General features: G+C 36.7%; 1 protein-coding gene across 1 annotated transcript in view; it reads right to left on the bottom strand.

The window, feature by feature from the left end:
- Positions 1-13470, bottom strand: part of CAP2 (cyclase associated actin cytoskeleton regulatory protein 2) — a 161180-nt gene that overhangs the window by 101030 nt on the left and 46680 nt on the right. The gene's annotated exons all lie outside the window — the stretch shown is intronic.

Genomic DNA, 13470 nt, shown 5'->3' with positions numbered 1-13470 from the left:
ATCAGGAGGTCATGGTTTGATTCCTGGTCAGGGCACATGCCCGGGTTGGGGGCTCGATCCCCAGTGTGGGGCGTGCAGGAGGCAGCTGGTAATGATCCTTATCATTTCTCTTTCTCTCTCTCTCTCTCTCTCTCTCTCTCTTCTTTCCTTTCTGAAAATAAAATATACTTAAAAAAAGAAATGAAATACTGATGCATGCTACAACATGGGTTAAACCTTGAAAACATGATGCTGAATGAATAAAGCCTGTCACAAAAGACTGCATTTGTATGATTCCAATCATATAAAATGACCAGAATAAGCCTATCCGCAGAGTGGTTGCCAGGGGCTGGTGGGTGGGGTGATAGGGAGTGACTGCTAATGAGAATGGGGTTTCTTTTGGGGGTGATGAAAATGTTCTGGGATTGGACAGTGGTAATATCACAACTTGGTGAGTATACTAAAAACCACTGAATTGTGCATGTTAAAAAGTGAATGTTATAATATGTGAGTTACTGTATCTCAACGAAGCTGTTAAAGAATGTTTGAACCCCAAAGTGTTTTCAATGGGTGTCTCTCTTGTCCTTTTTCCTAGTGTGCCCAAACCTGTTCCATACCTTCTGGTGGAAGGAAAATTGTCTCTTATGCTACCCCCATACAGATATGCTCACTGAGAGCTAGTGGCTTCCACAATCATTCATTAAGATGGTTCCAGAAGAGATTTCAGTGCTACCTGGACTCAACCCCCCAAAAAGGAGTTGAGTGGGTGGGAATATCTTCAAACACAGGGTATCATATTCTTTATCCTCACCCTCTACACACTCTTAACTAATTAATTCTTTCATTTTTTAAAATTAAAAAGTTACAGAAGAGTACCAAGAAGAAAATAATTCCAAACACTCACATCCCCCATAATTAATCACTTTCGGCATTTTTTAAAATCTTTTTTTTTTTTTTTTTTAGTTTTTAAGAAAATTTGCACAGTTGTTTTTAATAACACAAAGCATAATGATATAAAATAGGTTTTTAAATGTTGAAGGTTTCAAAAATTAAAGTTTTGAAAAAAATGTCTCACAACCTAGAAAAAAATCATTATTAACATTAGCTGAATATTTAATATACATGTACAGAGAGGTTTTGAAAAATGAGACCATACTCTAGGTGCTATTTAAAAAGTATGAATTTTAATTCTAACTGAATAGTAGCAATGAAAGAGAAATGACTGATAAACTTCAAATAAAAATTTCTGCACTATATAATTATGCCATAAAATGATCATTCTAAGGTTAAAATTATAAAATGAGATTGGAATAATTATGTGTGGCATTTTGAAGTACATGATATAATTTTAGATAGTAGTGATTGGGAATCAATTGGCAAAGATAAAAACAAAAGTACTTTCTCACTGCTATCTCTAGTCCCCTATCGTCCATATTTTTTACTGGTTGTTTCCATTTAGCCCAATTGAAAGCATTCATATTCTACCTGCAATATTAATTCCCAGCGTTGTTTAGGACTAGTTCTACATTTAAACACACCTAATGGTTCTCACCAGATATTTTACCATGACTTCTCCATTTCTGAGTTATCTGGATGTTTTTATTGACTGAACTCTCATTATCAAGTATTTTCTTCAAAACAGTGTCAAGGTTGCTTTAGTTCTTCAGGATTAAATAGATTTCCCTATTGTCTTTATACTTAACAACATCTTGGCTGGATGTAAGATCCCGGGGTCTCTCTCCACTTTCAGATACCCTGGCCCTAAGTGTGGCAATGCAAAGTCTGAAGTCAGCCTGATTTTTTTCTCCCTTGTAGGACATTGGCTTTTTCTAGTTTGACATCTGAAGATTTATTTCTTTATCCTTAGAGATTAATAGCTTAAACAAGATGTTTAGGTTTTGAGCATTCTATATTCTATATCCTGGAATAGATTTGGTCCTTCGTTTCTGGGAAACTTTCTTATATTTTTCAATATTTCTTCCATTTCATTTGTTAGAATACCTATTCAAGGACTCCTATTATAATCCTCAGATTATATAATATTTTAATGTCCTCATATCTTTTAGATTCTTTCTCTGCCTTTAATTTCCTTGTATATCATCTGTATTTACTGTGATTATATGTATACTTTTCTCCATTGTTAGTAACCAGATTTTCAACACGGTTTCTTATATACATTAACATTTCTATTTAGATATGATTTTTACAATAATGTTGGTTTTGTTCTTGATTTGTTAGACTTTCAATTTTCCTTTTAATTTTATTCTTGTTTTCTAACCTTTCTTTATGTTTTTTAAAAAATACATTTAGCCCGGCTGGCATGGCTTAGTGGTTGAGCATCAACCTATGAACTAAGAGGTCACAATTCGATTCCTGGTCGGGGCACATGCCCGGGTTGTGGGCTTGATTCCCAGAGTGGGGCAGGCAGGAGGCAGCAGATCGATGATTCTCTCTCATCATTGATATTTCTATCTCTCTCTCCCTCTCCCCTCCTCTCTAAAATCAATAAAAATATTTAAAAAATACATTTATACTCTAAATTCCAAGAATATGGTATATTCTTATTAAACCTTGTGAGGAATCCATTTCTGTTCCTGAAGTTTTGTTTTCTTTGAGGGCTAGTCTGTCTGTCTTTCGCATGCTATGTTACTTTCTGACACTATGTAGCTTCCATGTGCTGATTCCTTGAGCCTTTGGCCACGGTATTGGAGGCCAGTTAATTTTCCCTTTCAATAGACAGTTCGAGGGCTAATTGCCTTGTGTTCTCTACTCTATTAGGGCCTGATGGACTAGGGAATAGGGAAAGGGAGACTCAGCTGTCCAGTATTTATTTGAGAATTTGGGGGCTCATTCTTCTGGAAATATGTTACATGTCCTAAATCAGGATTCACTTCACCTACATGAAACATAGCCCCTTTGATGAAGATTTGGGATCATTTCTCCAATTCCAAACCCAGACAGGAAGCCGTTACATATGCATAGGGAAGCAGCCCTGTGGCTTCCATTTCTTGTTTCATATTTTCATCTCCTGACTTCCTTTTTTAAGGCTTGTTTTTAAGGAGTGGGAAATAGATGCAGAGATAGGAACCAAAGGCTGCTCGGCCACCAGTTACTGACATGTGTTGCTTTAGATTATGGCTTTTTTTGTTTGGTTACTATCAGTGCAGTTTTAAAAAATCTTTTCCTCCCTCATTTGTGGGAGAGAAAAATTCTGATTTAGTTGTATATGGTCATAAATTTATATTCTTTTATCCTTGTTGATTTCACCTTTAATCTCATCCTGGTTAGCTTCACATCCGTTTTGGGCCAGTTTCTATTTCTCTGCCTTCTCGGATAATGGCTTACTTCTCTGAGAGATAAGTAAGAACTAGCTTGATACATTTCCAAAAAACAACTAGAATAATATCAACAGGATAGGTTAATTTCATCCCAGTGTCCATCAATATCAGAAAATTTTCTGGGCTTGATGGGTAAAGGTGTTAGCTAACTGGGAAATGACTAGTTTTCGTCATTCCATTATCACGTTTTGGTATCTGACAAATTTTCCAGAATATTTACTGAAATTTTGTTTCTAACTTTTCTCATTTCTCATCCAGAAATTTTTTTCTACTGAGAAATGGTTGAAATCAAACCAAAATTAGTAAGCCGTTTATTTTAAAATCACAAATTCAATCATCAATAGTATGACAGATCAAGTCTAATGTTTAAATGAGGGCGTAGTTTCCATTTTGGGATACATCGTCTCATCTTATCTTTGCCCTGGTATCTGATTGCTGGGATTATATTCGGCGGAATAGAGGACTTTTGAATTTTCCTGGAGGCCATTATGACCTATAAATAAATGTGAAGCTCTGAGCTGCATGAATGTTTACCCATGAATCAAAACGTGTGTTTTCAGTGGTTCAAAAGGACTGTTGTTGTCTCTAACAACCACAATTCCAAAAAGAAAGCTATTAAGTACAACTTTCCATAGCTTGGACATAAATAAAAGAACTGCACTTCTCCCAGCAACAATAATATGGAGGTATTGTCCTCATCTATGAAAAGCCTTGCAGAGCCGACTGAATTACAGTTGCTATGGGAACAGCAATTTGGGATCACCTGACTTCTGTAGTTGAAATTGCAGCTCAGAAGTAACATTAACAATATTTTTGTAGTTATCCCAAGATGAACACTATCATTAGCCTTTTTTACTTTCCCTAGAAGCAACATTTAGCATGTTGCTAATAGAGTAATTTTCTGGTGGCTTAGATTAGTGAAGATGGCCAATTTCATTAATTAGTCTCTTCCCCCAATGGCCTCTCACTCAACAATAGAGGTGGAGGTTGGAGCAGAATCTGGCTGAATATCTAGACATCTGCTTCACCTTTCCCTCTCAATTTGCTTATGTAGACAGATCTTTCTGAAGATTCAGCTGTGTGCTTCTTCCTGCTCCCGGGAACTCTGGGCATAACCAGAAAACTCTAAACCATATTCATTTTTAACCTCATTGGTCCAAGTTTCAAAGGATTTTCACTTCACCTGTGAGATATTCTAATCCATCTGCTTCCTGCTTCTGGAAAGTTCCATGAGTTCTCTCACCCAGACAGCATCCTATTTAGGAGCAATTTTACTGAACCTGCTGAGTTCTGATAACTTGAAAGGGAGAATTTGGCTCACTCAGGCTATTCAAAACATTGTGAAAGAAAAAGCCAAACGTAGGGATTTTCAGTCACGACAAATAACTGAGGGTTTTTGCTGAGTTTGTCCATCACACATGTGCAGGACTCAGTGGCCTTTGTGGGTAAATATGCACATCTATCTGCCTGTGAGCACGTGTGGGTGGAGAGGAAAGGGACAGTGTTGGTAAGAGCCAGGGCTGTGCATTTTCTTTGAACCCTATTAGTTATCACTTAGGCGACTGGGGTTCTTGGACAGATAGGTTGGTGGACCATCGTGTTCTATAATCCTAAGGGAGAATGTAGGAGAATGAATTTCAGTAATCAGTTTAAAATAAGCCTTGGGACAAACAGATATGAGCTAAATACCAGTATGACTTATTTTCAGCTAATCCCCTTGGGAGAGAGCTGGGTCCCTGAGAAAGATGAATCTCTGAAAAGTTGTCAAAGCTTTGCATGGTTTAAGCAGGAAAGCTATGGGCTGCAAAGCACCATGGAGATGACAAAATGAGCAGGTGCCACAGAGGGGAAGAGCACAGGCAAGACTTGAAGGAGTTGCACAAAGCATCCAGCCAGGGTGCCTGTGCCAGGTCTTCTGAAACTGGGTCAGCCTCTTCATGAGAGCCCGACAGTGAAAAGAAGGGGCTTATCCGCTGACTAAGGTCGGGGGAATGGGCATCTGCTCATCGGGTGCAATCTGTGGGCCCTGAGAAGGTCACTGTCAATGCCATCCCCGCATTCCTTCCCAATTAGTCTGCCAATGCTCTATATTCATAATTAGAAATTGTATTTTTAGATCTTATTCCATAGGGGCCTCTAATCTACCCTAATGTAGAAGTCCCTTGAATTGCAGCCACTGAAAAGATAAAGAGGGACCTGATAGATAATAGCAAGACAGGAAAATGGGCCGACAGGAGGGTGATACGATGCCCAAGATATATTTCACCTACATCACAACTTTGCTTAAAACAAGATTGAAGATGCCTCATTTTGTAGACATGAAAATAAGCACTGACTTAAATCAGATTATGAAAGGCACTTGGGTTGACATATTAAGAATCATGAAGAAGGCTTACACCAGTGGTTCTTGACATTGAATGTGCGTAATAGCCATTTGGAGGGTTTGCTAAAACAGATTGTTGAGTCCCATCCCCAGGGTTTCAGATTCAGTAGAATTGGGTAGGCCTAACCAATGTTCTAACAAATGCTGTTTCTGTAATCACTTATTAGTACCAAAGGTTGTGGTTTTTCTGTCCATTCTTTTAGATTTTGAACATAGATGGCAATGTCATCTGCAATAAAAGACAATTTTATGTCTTCCCAGTTTGTACACTTTTAAATTCCTTTCTTGCCCAATGGCATTACCAAGAACTTCCAGTATTATGTTGAAAAGAAATGGTGAAAGGGAACATCCCTGCCTTGTGTCTGATGTTAGCTGTAGGTTTATTGTATGGTCTTTATCAAGTTGAGCAAGCTCCCCTCTAGTAGCATTTTCATCATGAGTGGGTGCTGGATTTTGTCAAATGCTTTTCTGCATCTATTGATGTAACCATGTGACTTTTTTAGTCTGCTGATGTGATTATATTAATTGAATTTTGAATGTTGAACCAGCCTTGCATACCTAGGATAAATTCCACTTAATCGTGTTGTATAATTCTTTTTATATTTTTGGATTTGATTAATTAATATTTTGTTGAGAGATTTTGCATATATGTCCATGAGCTATATAGGTCTGTAGTTTTCTTTCCTTATAATGTCTTTGTCTGAGTTTGGTATTAGGGCAATGCTTGTCTCATACAATGACTTAAAAGTATTCTTTCTGCTTCTATCCTCTGAAAGAGATAATATAGAACTGGTATGATTTCTTCCATAAATGTTTGGTAGAATTCACCAGTGAACACATTTGGGTATGGTGCTTTCTCTTTTTGGAAGGTTATTAATTATTGATTCAATTTCTGTAGTTGATATAGGCCTATTCAGATAGTCTACTTCTTGTGTAACTTTTGGCAGATATGTCTTTCAAGAAATCTGTTCATTTAATCTAGGTTATCAAATTTGTGGGCATAGAGTTGGTCAGTTTTCCTTTACTATCCTTTTATTTTCCATGGGATCTGTAGTAATGTCTCCTCTTTTATTTTTGTTATTAATAATTAGTGTCCTTTCTCACTTTTGCTTATTTAGCCTGGTAGGGGCTTATCAATTTTATTGATTATTTCCAAGAATCAACTTTTGGCTTCACTGATTTTCTGTTTTCAATTTTATTGACTTTTGCTCTAATTATTATTTTCTTCTTTATTTCTAGTTTCCTAAGGTAGACACTTAGATCACTGATTTTATATATTTCTTCTTTTCTATATGATTACATATTCATTTTCTATATGATTACATATTCATTTAATACTATAAATTTCCCACTTAGCACTGTTTTCAGTTTTTACTGCATCTTCAAAATTCTGATCTTAAGCTTTCATTTTCATTTAGTTCAAAATAATCTTAAAACTATGGTATAATTGACATATGAAATATATAGTTTTAGGTGTACAGCATACTGATTTGATACTTGTATATATTGTGAAATGATCACCACAATAAGTCTAATTGACATCTGAGTTCAAAATATTAAAACAAATTTTTTGGACTAAGTGTCATTTAGAAGTGTGCTGCTGATCTCCAGGTATTTGAAAATTTTCCAGTTATCTTTCTGTTATTGATTTCTAGTTTAATTCCATTGTGGTCTGAGAGCAGACATTGTATGAATCTATTTTTTAAAATTTTTTAAGATGTATTTTATGACCCAGAATGTGATGTATCTCGGTGAGCTTGAGAAAAATGTATAGCATACTGTTGTTGGATAGTCTATAAGTATCCATAACATCCATTTGATTGATGGTATTGTTAAGTTCAACTATATCCTTCCTTACGTCATATTCTGCCTGATGGATCTGTTCATTTCTGAGAGAGGGGTGTTGAAGTCTCCAAATATGATAGTGGTGTCATCTATTTCTTCTTGCAATTTCATCAGTTTGATGCTCTGTAGTTAGGTGCATACACTTTAAGAATTGTAGTATTTTCTTGGAGAACTGACCCCTTTATTATTATGCAATGCCCTGATAACTTTCCTTACTGGGAAGTCTGCTCTGTTTGAAACTAACATAGCTGCACCTGATTTCTTTTGATTCATGTTAGCATGGTATATTTTTTGCATCTATTTACTTTTAATCTATATATGTCTTTATATTTAAAATGGTTTCTGTAGACAAACATAGTTGTGCTGTGTTTTTCTGATCCACTCTGACAATCTCTGTCTTTTAATTGGTACATTTAGACCATTGACATTCAAAGTGATTATTGATATAGTTGGATTAATATTTACCATATTCATTACTGTTGTTCATGTATTGCCTTTGTTATTTGTTTCTATTTTTGCCTTTCACTCTTTTTCTATCTTTTGTGTTTTGTTTTGTTTTATTTATTTTTTGCATTTTGTGGTTTTAATTATTTCATGATTCCATTTTCTCTCCTTTCTTAGCAATACCAGTTATACTTCTTTTTTTTTCAGTGGTAGCCCTAGAGTTTTCATACACATTTACAATGAATCCAAGTTCATTCTCAAATGATACTATACCACTTCACAGTAGACTAAGTATCTTAGAATCTTAATCCCTTCCTCCAGTCCCTTGATTCATTGCTCTGATTCATTTCATTTATATGTGTAAGCATACATAAGTATACATATGTAATATATACATAAGCATACATGATTGAATACATTGCTGCTATTTATTATTTTTAGATCAAATAAAAATATTAAAAATAAAATTTTTATTTTACCTTCACTTATTCCTTCTTTGATGCTCTTTCTTTCTTTATATATATTTTCAAGTTTCTAACATATTCATTCTCTTTAAAGAATTTGTTTTAACATTTATTGCAAGGCAGTTCTACTGGCAACAAATTCTCTCAATTTTTGTTTGTATAAGAAAGCTTTTATTTCTCCTTCACTTTTGAAGAATAATTTTGCAAGAAACAGAATTCTAGGTTGGTAGTTTTTTCTCTCTCCACACTTCAAATATTTCACTCCACTCTCTTCTTTTCTTGCATGATTTCTGAGAAGAAATCAAATGTTAAGTCTTATTTCTGTTCCTTTATAGATATGGCATTGTTTTCCTCTCCTTCTTCCAGAATTTTTTCTTTATCTTTGATTTTCTGTAATTTGAAAATGATATGCAGTGGTATAGAGTTGTGGTGTATTTTATTTATTTATTTATTTATTTTTGCCATTTATGCTGCTTTATAATTTTAAATATTTCTTCCATTCCTTTCTCTCTTCTCCTTCGAGTATTTCCATTATACATATGTGACACCTTTGCAGTTGTCACAAAATACTTGGATATTCTACTCTGGGTTTTTCTTTTCAGTCTTGTTTTTTTTTTTGTCTTTTTATTTTTGAAGACTTTATAGATACATCTATCTTCTACCTCAGTCTTTCCTCAGCTACATCCAGTCGACTAATAGGTCCATTAAATCCATTTTTTTTCCATTTCTGCTACAGTGTTTTTGCTCTCTAGCATTCCTTTTCAGTTCTTTATTTATATTTCAGAGAGGAAGGGAGAGGGAGAGAGAGATAGAAACATCAACGATGAGAGAGAATCATTGATTGGCTGCCTCTTGTATGCCCCACACTAGGATTGAGCCTGCAACCTGGGCATGTGCCTTGACAGGGAATCAAACTGTGATCTCCTGGTTTATAGGTCGACACTCAACCACTGAGTGGGCCTCCACTTTTTTTTTAATGTGGAAAAACGTATTCCATTTTCATTTTCAGACAACTTTGGAACTTCCATCGCAGTTCCTTCCTCTTGGTGACAGAGAATCTCCCCGTTACCTGCCTTTGATGTAAGTATGTAGACTTCTGAACAATGTGTGTGTGGGGTGGGGGTGGGGAGAGCGGGGTTATTTACACCTATGTGGGAGGGGCTTAAGGGCAGTTATCTGGTGGAGAGGATGGTGGTACTGTATGGTGGAAGGAGGGGTCACTCAGAGGCTCTATGATTAACACAATTTTTACCTGAAATGTTTCTGTTTGTTAAAAATGGCAATGTTGCCCTAGCCAGTTTGGCTCAGTGGATAGAGTGTTGGCCTGCAGACCTAAGGGTCTCGGGTTTGATTCCGGTCAAGGGCACCTACCTTGATTCCAGGTCCCTCCCTGGCCCAGGCCCTGGTCAGGGCGTGTGCAGGAGGCAACCAATCAATGTGTTTCTCTTACATCGATATTTCTCTCTGTCTTTCCCTCCCTCTTCCACTCTTCCTAAAAATCAATGAAAAATATCCTCGGGTGAGGATTAACAACAACAAAAATGGCAATGTTCTCTAAAGATGCTTTTATACTCACTAAATGAGATTTTGTTTTTTGTGCTTATCATGGTTATTTTTGTCATATTTGTGGATGCTTGGTGACTAATGAAGATAATTGGGGAAGATTATCTTGGCTTGTGATGGCATAAACTGCCTCTCTATGCCATCACAACCCAAGAAAAAATATACAACTTCTTAATGCTTCTTTGCTATGACTTCTTTAGTTCCCATGGACTTTTGCCAAGTTTGCATAAGTTTGGGAAAGGGCTCTCTCTCTTCTCCATGTGCCAATAGAAAAGGTCACAAGAAGCCAGAATTACCATTAGCAAAGAAACTGGCACATCTGCTTGTGCTAAAACTTGTTCTGAGGGCAAAATCTGTTTTGTCAGCAACATAGTCTAAAGCTGGAAGTTAAGAAATGAGAAATCAGGTTGATTGCTGTTTGTTGTTGAAATAGCCACAATGACACAGGATAAGGGTCACCTTCCCTTGGCAATATCATTTCAGTGGGCATCTTAATATCCCACCCAGTGCTTGGCATGTGTCACTTGTCTCTTACGTATGGCTGCCACATATTATGGTGTTGATTCTATCTTATTGAAGAGAAAACAGAATTTTGTCCTTATGAAATAAGTAAACCATCAAATCAATGGCAGTTGTTTCTCAGAAGTGGGACTATAAACGGTTTTTGCTCTCTTCTTCAAATTTATTGTCAATTTTTCTACATCAAATATTTAAATTTTATTATGAGAAAACTATTTCAAAGATATAACTGAGTGAAATAGAAATTTACTAATTAGTTTTTTTAAAAAGTATTTTCTGAGTAGCCTCTATGTGCCTAGGTTCTACTAGGTATAAATCAGAGGAAACAAGTGGTGAATACAGTGAATGGTCAGTGAATATGAGTGATAAGTGATAAGGTATTAGCTGTAGGGAATGGACAACAAACATCCAAAAAATGGTTGGCTGATAACCAGGACTGAAAAGTTAAGTTTTCCCATTTGGTTGGCTTGACAAAACGCAAGAAACATTCTCATTAAAAAGGGGAATGGCTATCACCAATAACAGATTTTGGAGAGGTTGTGGAAAAAGGGAATCTTCATTCACTGCTGGTGGGAGTGCAGACTGGTACAACCATTATGGAAAGCAGACTGGTGATTTCTCAAAAAATTGAGACCCAGCAATCCCCCTCCTGGGTATATACCTGAAAACCTTGAAAGCATGCATTTGCAAAGATATATATGCACCTCTATGTTCATTGCAGCATTATTCACGGTGGCCAAGACATGGAAACAACCAAAGTGTCCTGTGACAGAGGACTGGATAAAGAAGATGTGGTGCATATACACAATGGATACTGCTCATCCATACGAAAGGATGAAATAGCGCTATTTGCAACAACATGGATGGACCTTGAGAACATTATGCTAAGTGAAATAAGTCAGTCAGAAAAAGCTAAGAACCATATTATTTCACTCATAGGTGGAATATAAAACTGAAACTTGTGGACACAAACAGCAGTGTGGTTGCCAGAGGGAAGGGGGTGGTGAGAAAAGAGGATCCTAATATAAGGTGACAGGAGATTTGACTTTGGGGGCTGGGTGCATGGTGCAATATACAGATCTTGTAACCAAGAAACCCACACTTGAAACCTATATGTTCATGTTGACCAATGTCACCCCAAGAAATTTAATTTTTTAAAAAGGGAATGGCCTTGGCTGGTGTGGCTCAGAGGTAGAGCATCGGTCTGCACTGTGAAGGGTCTTGGATTTGATTGACAGATTCCCGGCCAAGGGCATGTACCTGGGTTGCAGGTTCCTTCCCTGGCCCGAGTCCCGCAGCCAATAGATGTGTCTCTTACATTTATGTTTCTCTCTTTCTCTCTTTCTCTCTCTCTCTCCCTCCCAATCCTTCTCCCTCCCTTCCACTCTCCCAAAAAATCAATGGAAAAAAATATCCTCGGGTGAGGATTAACACAGAAAAGGGAATGTATCCTTTTTTGAATAAAAGAACTCTTCTTTCTAGAACCCAAGAATCACAATGGTTAGTACCCAGTCATTTCTAACCAGCGTTTCCCTTATCATGGCTCTCTGCTGTTCAAAACAACAGGTTTTGCTAAAGCCTATGACTCAGCTTTGGCTGCCTTTTTGAAGTATCCAGTGTGTGCACAATTTACATCTAAATTTACAGTCTCACTAGGGAAAGGAAGCAATAATGTCACACTCCACTTACTTAAAAATATGTTGGCAGTGCTCCATTAAATCATAAAGACAAGCTAATTTAAAGACTCTGGCCTGCTCAAATACCAACAAAGTCCCAGTCAATTTCAGGCTCTGCCTTAGCCAAAACATACATCAAAAGGGCAATAATTTTATATTAGGTAATTGTTATAAATTAGTCTATTTACTGCCTTTACAGTTGACTGGTTTTTTCCTTTCAATGATACCACTCTCATTGGCAGAGAAAGGAGCCATGCTTATTGAACAGAGCTAAATAGTTTTGCAGTCTGGAAAGGAAAGATGAGTAGGTAGATTGAGAGTCAATGTTAGACTACGAGGCACATTTTGTAAAAAAAAAAAAAAAATCATTCAGGAACTGACAATAAAAGAGGTTTATTCTTCATTAATAGGACTGTTGCCTTGGCAACTCACATAAGTATTTACAGCAGCCCTGGTGCACAGTTCTGACGCTAAGACAGCTCTAATGTGTCCTTGCTGCAGCTAAGCCTGGAATCTCCCATTTTGTATCTCAGCTGCATTTTTGGTCCAGTGATCTCAACACCCAACCAACTCCACACAAAACATGTCAGATCCAGCCCCAAATAGGCAATTTAAACAAATTTTTTGGTAAGTCAAAATGAAAACCGGAGATCAATGATTTTCTTTTGTAAAAAAAAAAAAATGATTTATATAGGGAAATATAGCTTTGCTTTTATTTTCCTGCTTATCCAGCAGAGGGCAAAGTATTTTAAAAAACGAAATGCCATGAATGTTACTGTGCATTCAAATCATTTCCCTAAAATCCTTATTTTCCTAGTTTGTAATGATCACCACATAAGCCTAAAGCATGTTTAGACACTGCAAGTATATGAATTAGTACAATGCGTGTGTGGGGGAGAGAGTGGGTGGGGACAATAAATATTAGGGAGCGCTTGCCATTGACCTAGCATACTTCCTATTCTAGGAATTTGCCTTGAGGAAATAACTGTACAATATGAAAGAATGTTTGCAAAAGAAAATGCTTGCGGTTATATTCCTAATAGGGGAAAATTTGAAAATATCAAATGTCACTAATTTTTAAAATTATTGTAAATAGTATTAGATGATCATCATTGCAGGGAAAAGACCAGGGTGAGGCTAGGCAGGAGCCCAGGTGTGCTCCCTGTCAGGTTCACATTTTGGGGCCTCCCTAGTCTGGGCCCTGCATAAGTGTATGCCAGTATACATCATCTCACCTACATACAGTTTTGATTGTGTAA

Source organism: Myotis daubentonii, chromosome 3 (assembly GCF_963259705.1).
Source record: "Myotis daubentonii chromosome 3, mMyoDau2.1, whole genome shotgun sequence".
NCBI lineage: Eukaryota > Metazoa > Chordata > Mammalia > Chiroptera > Vespertilionidae > Myotis > Myotis daubentonii.
This window is presented reverse-complemented; position numbering and strand designations above follow the sequence as displayed.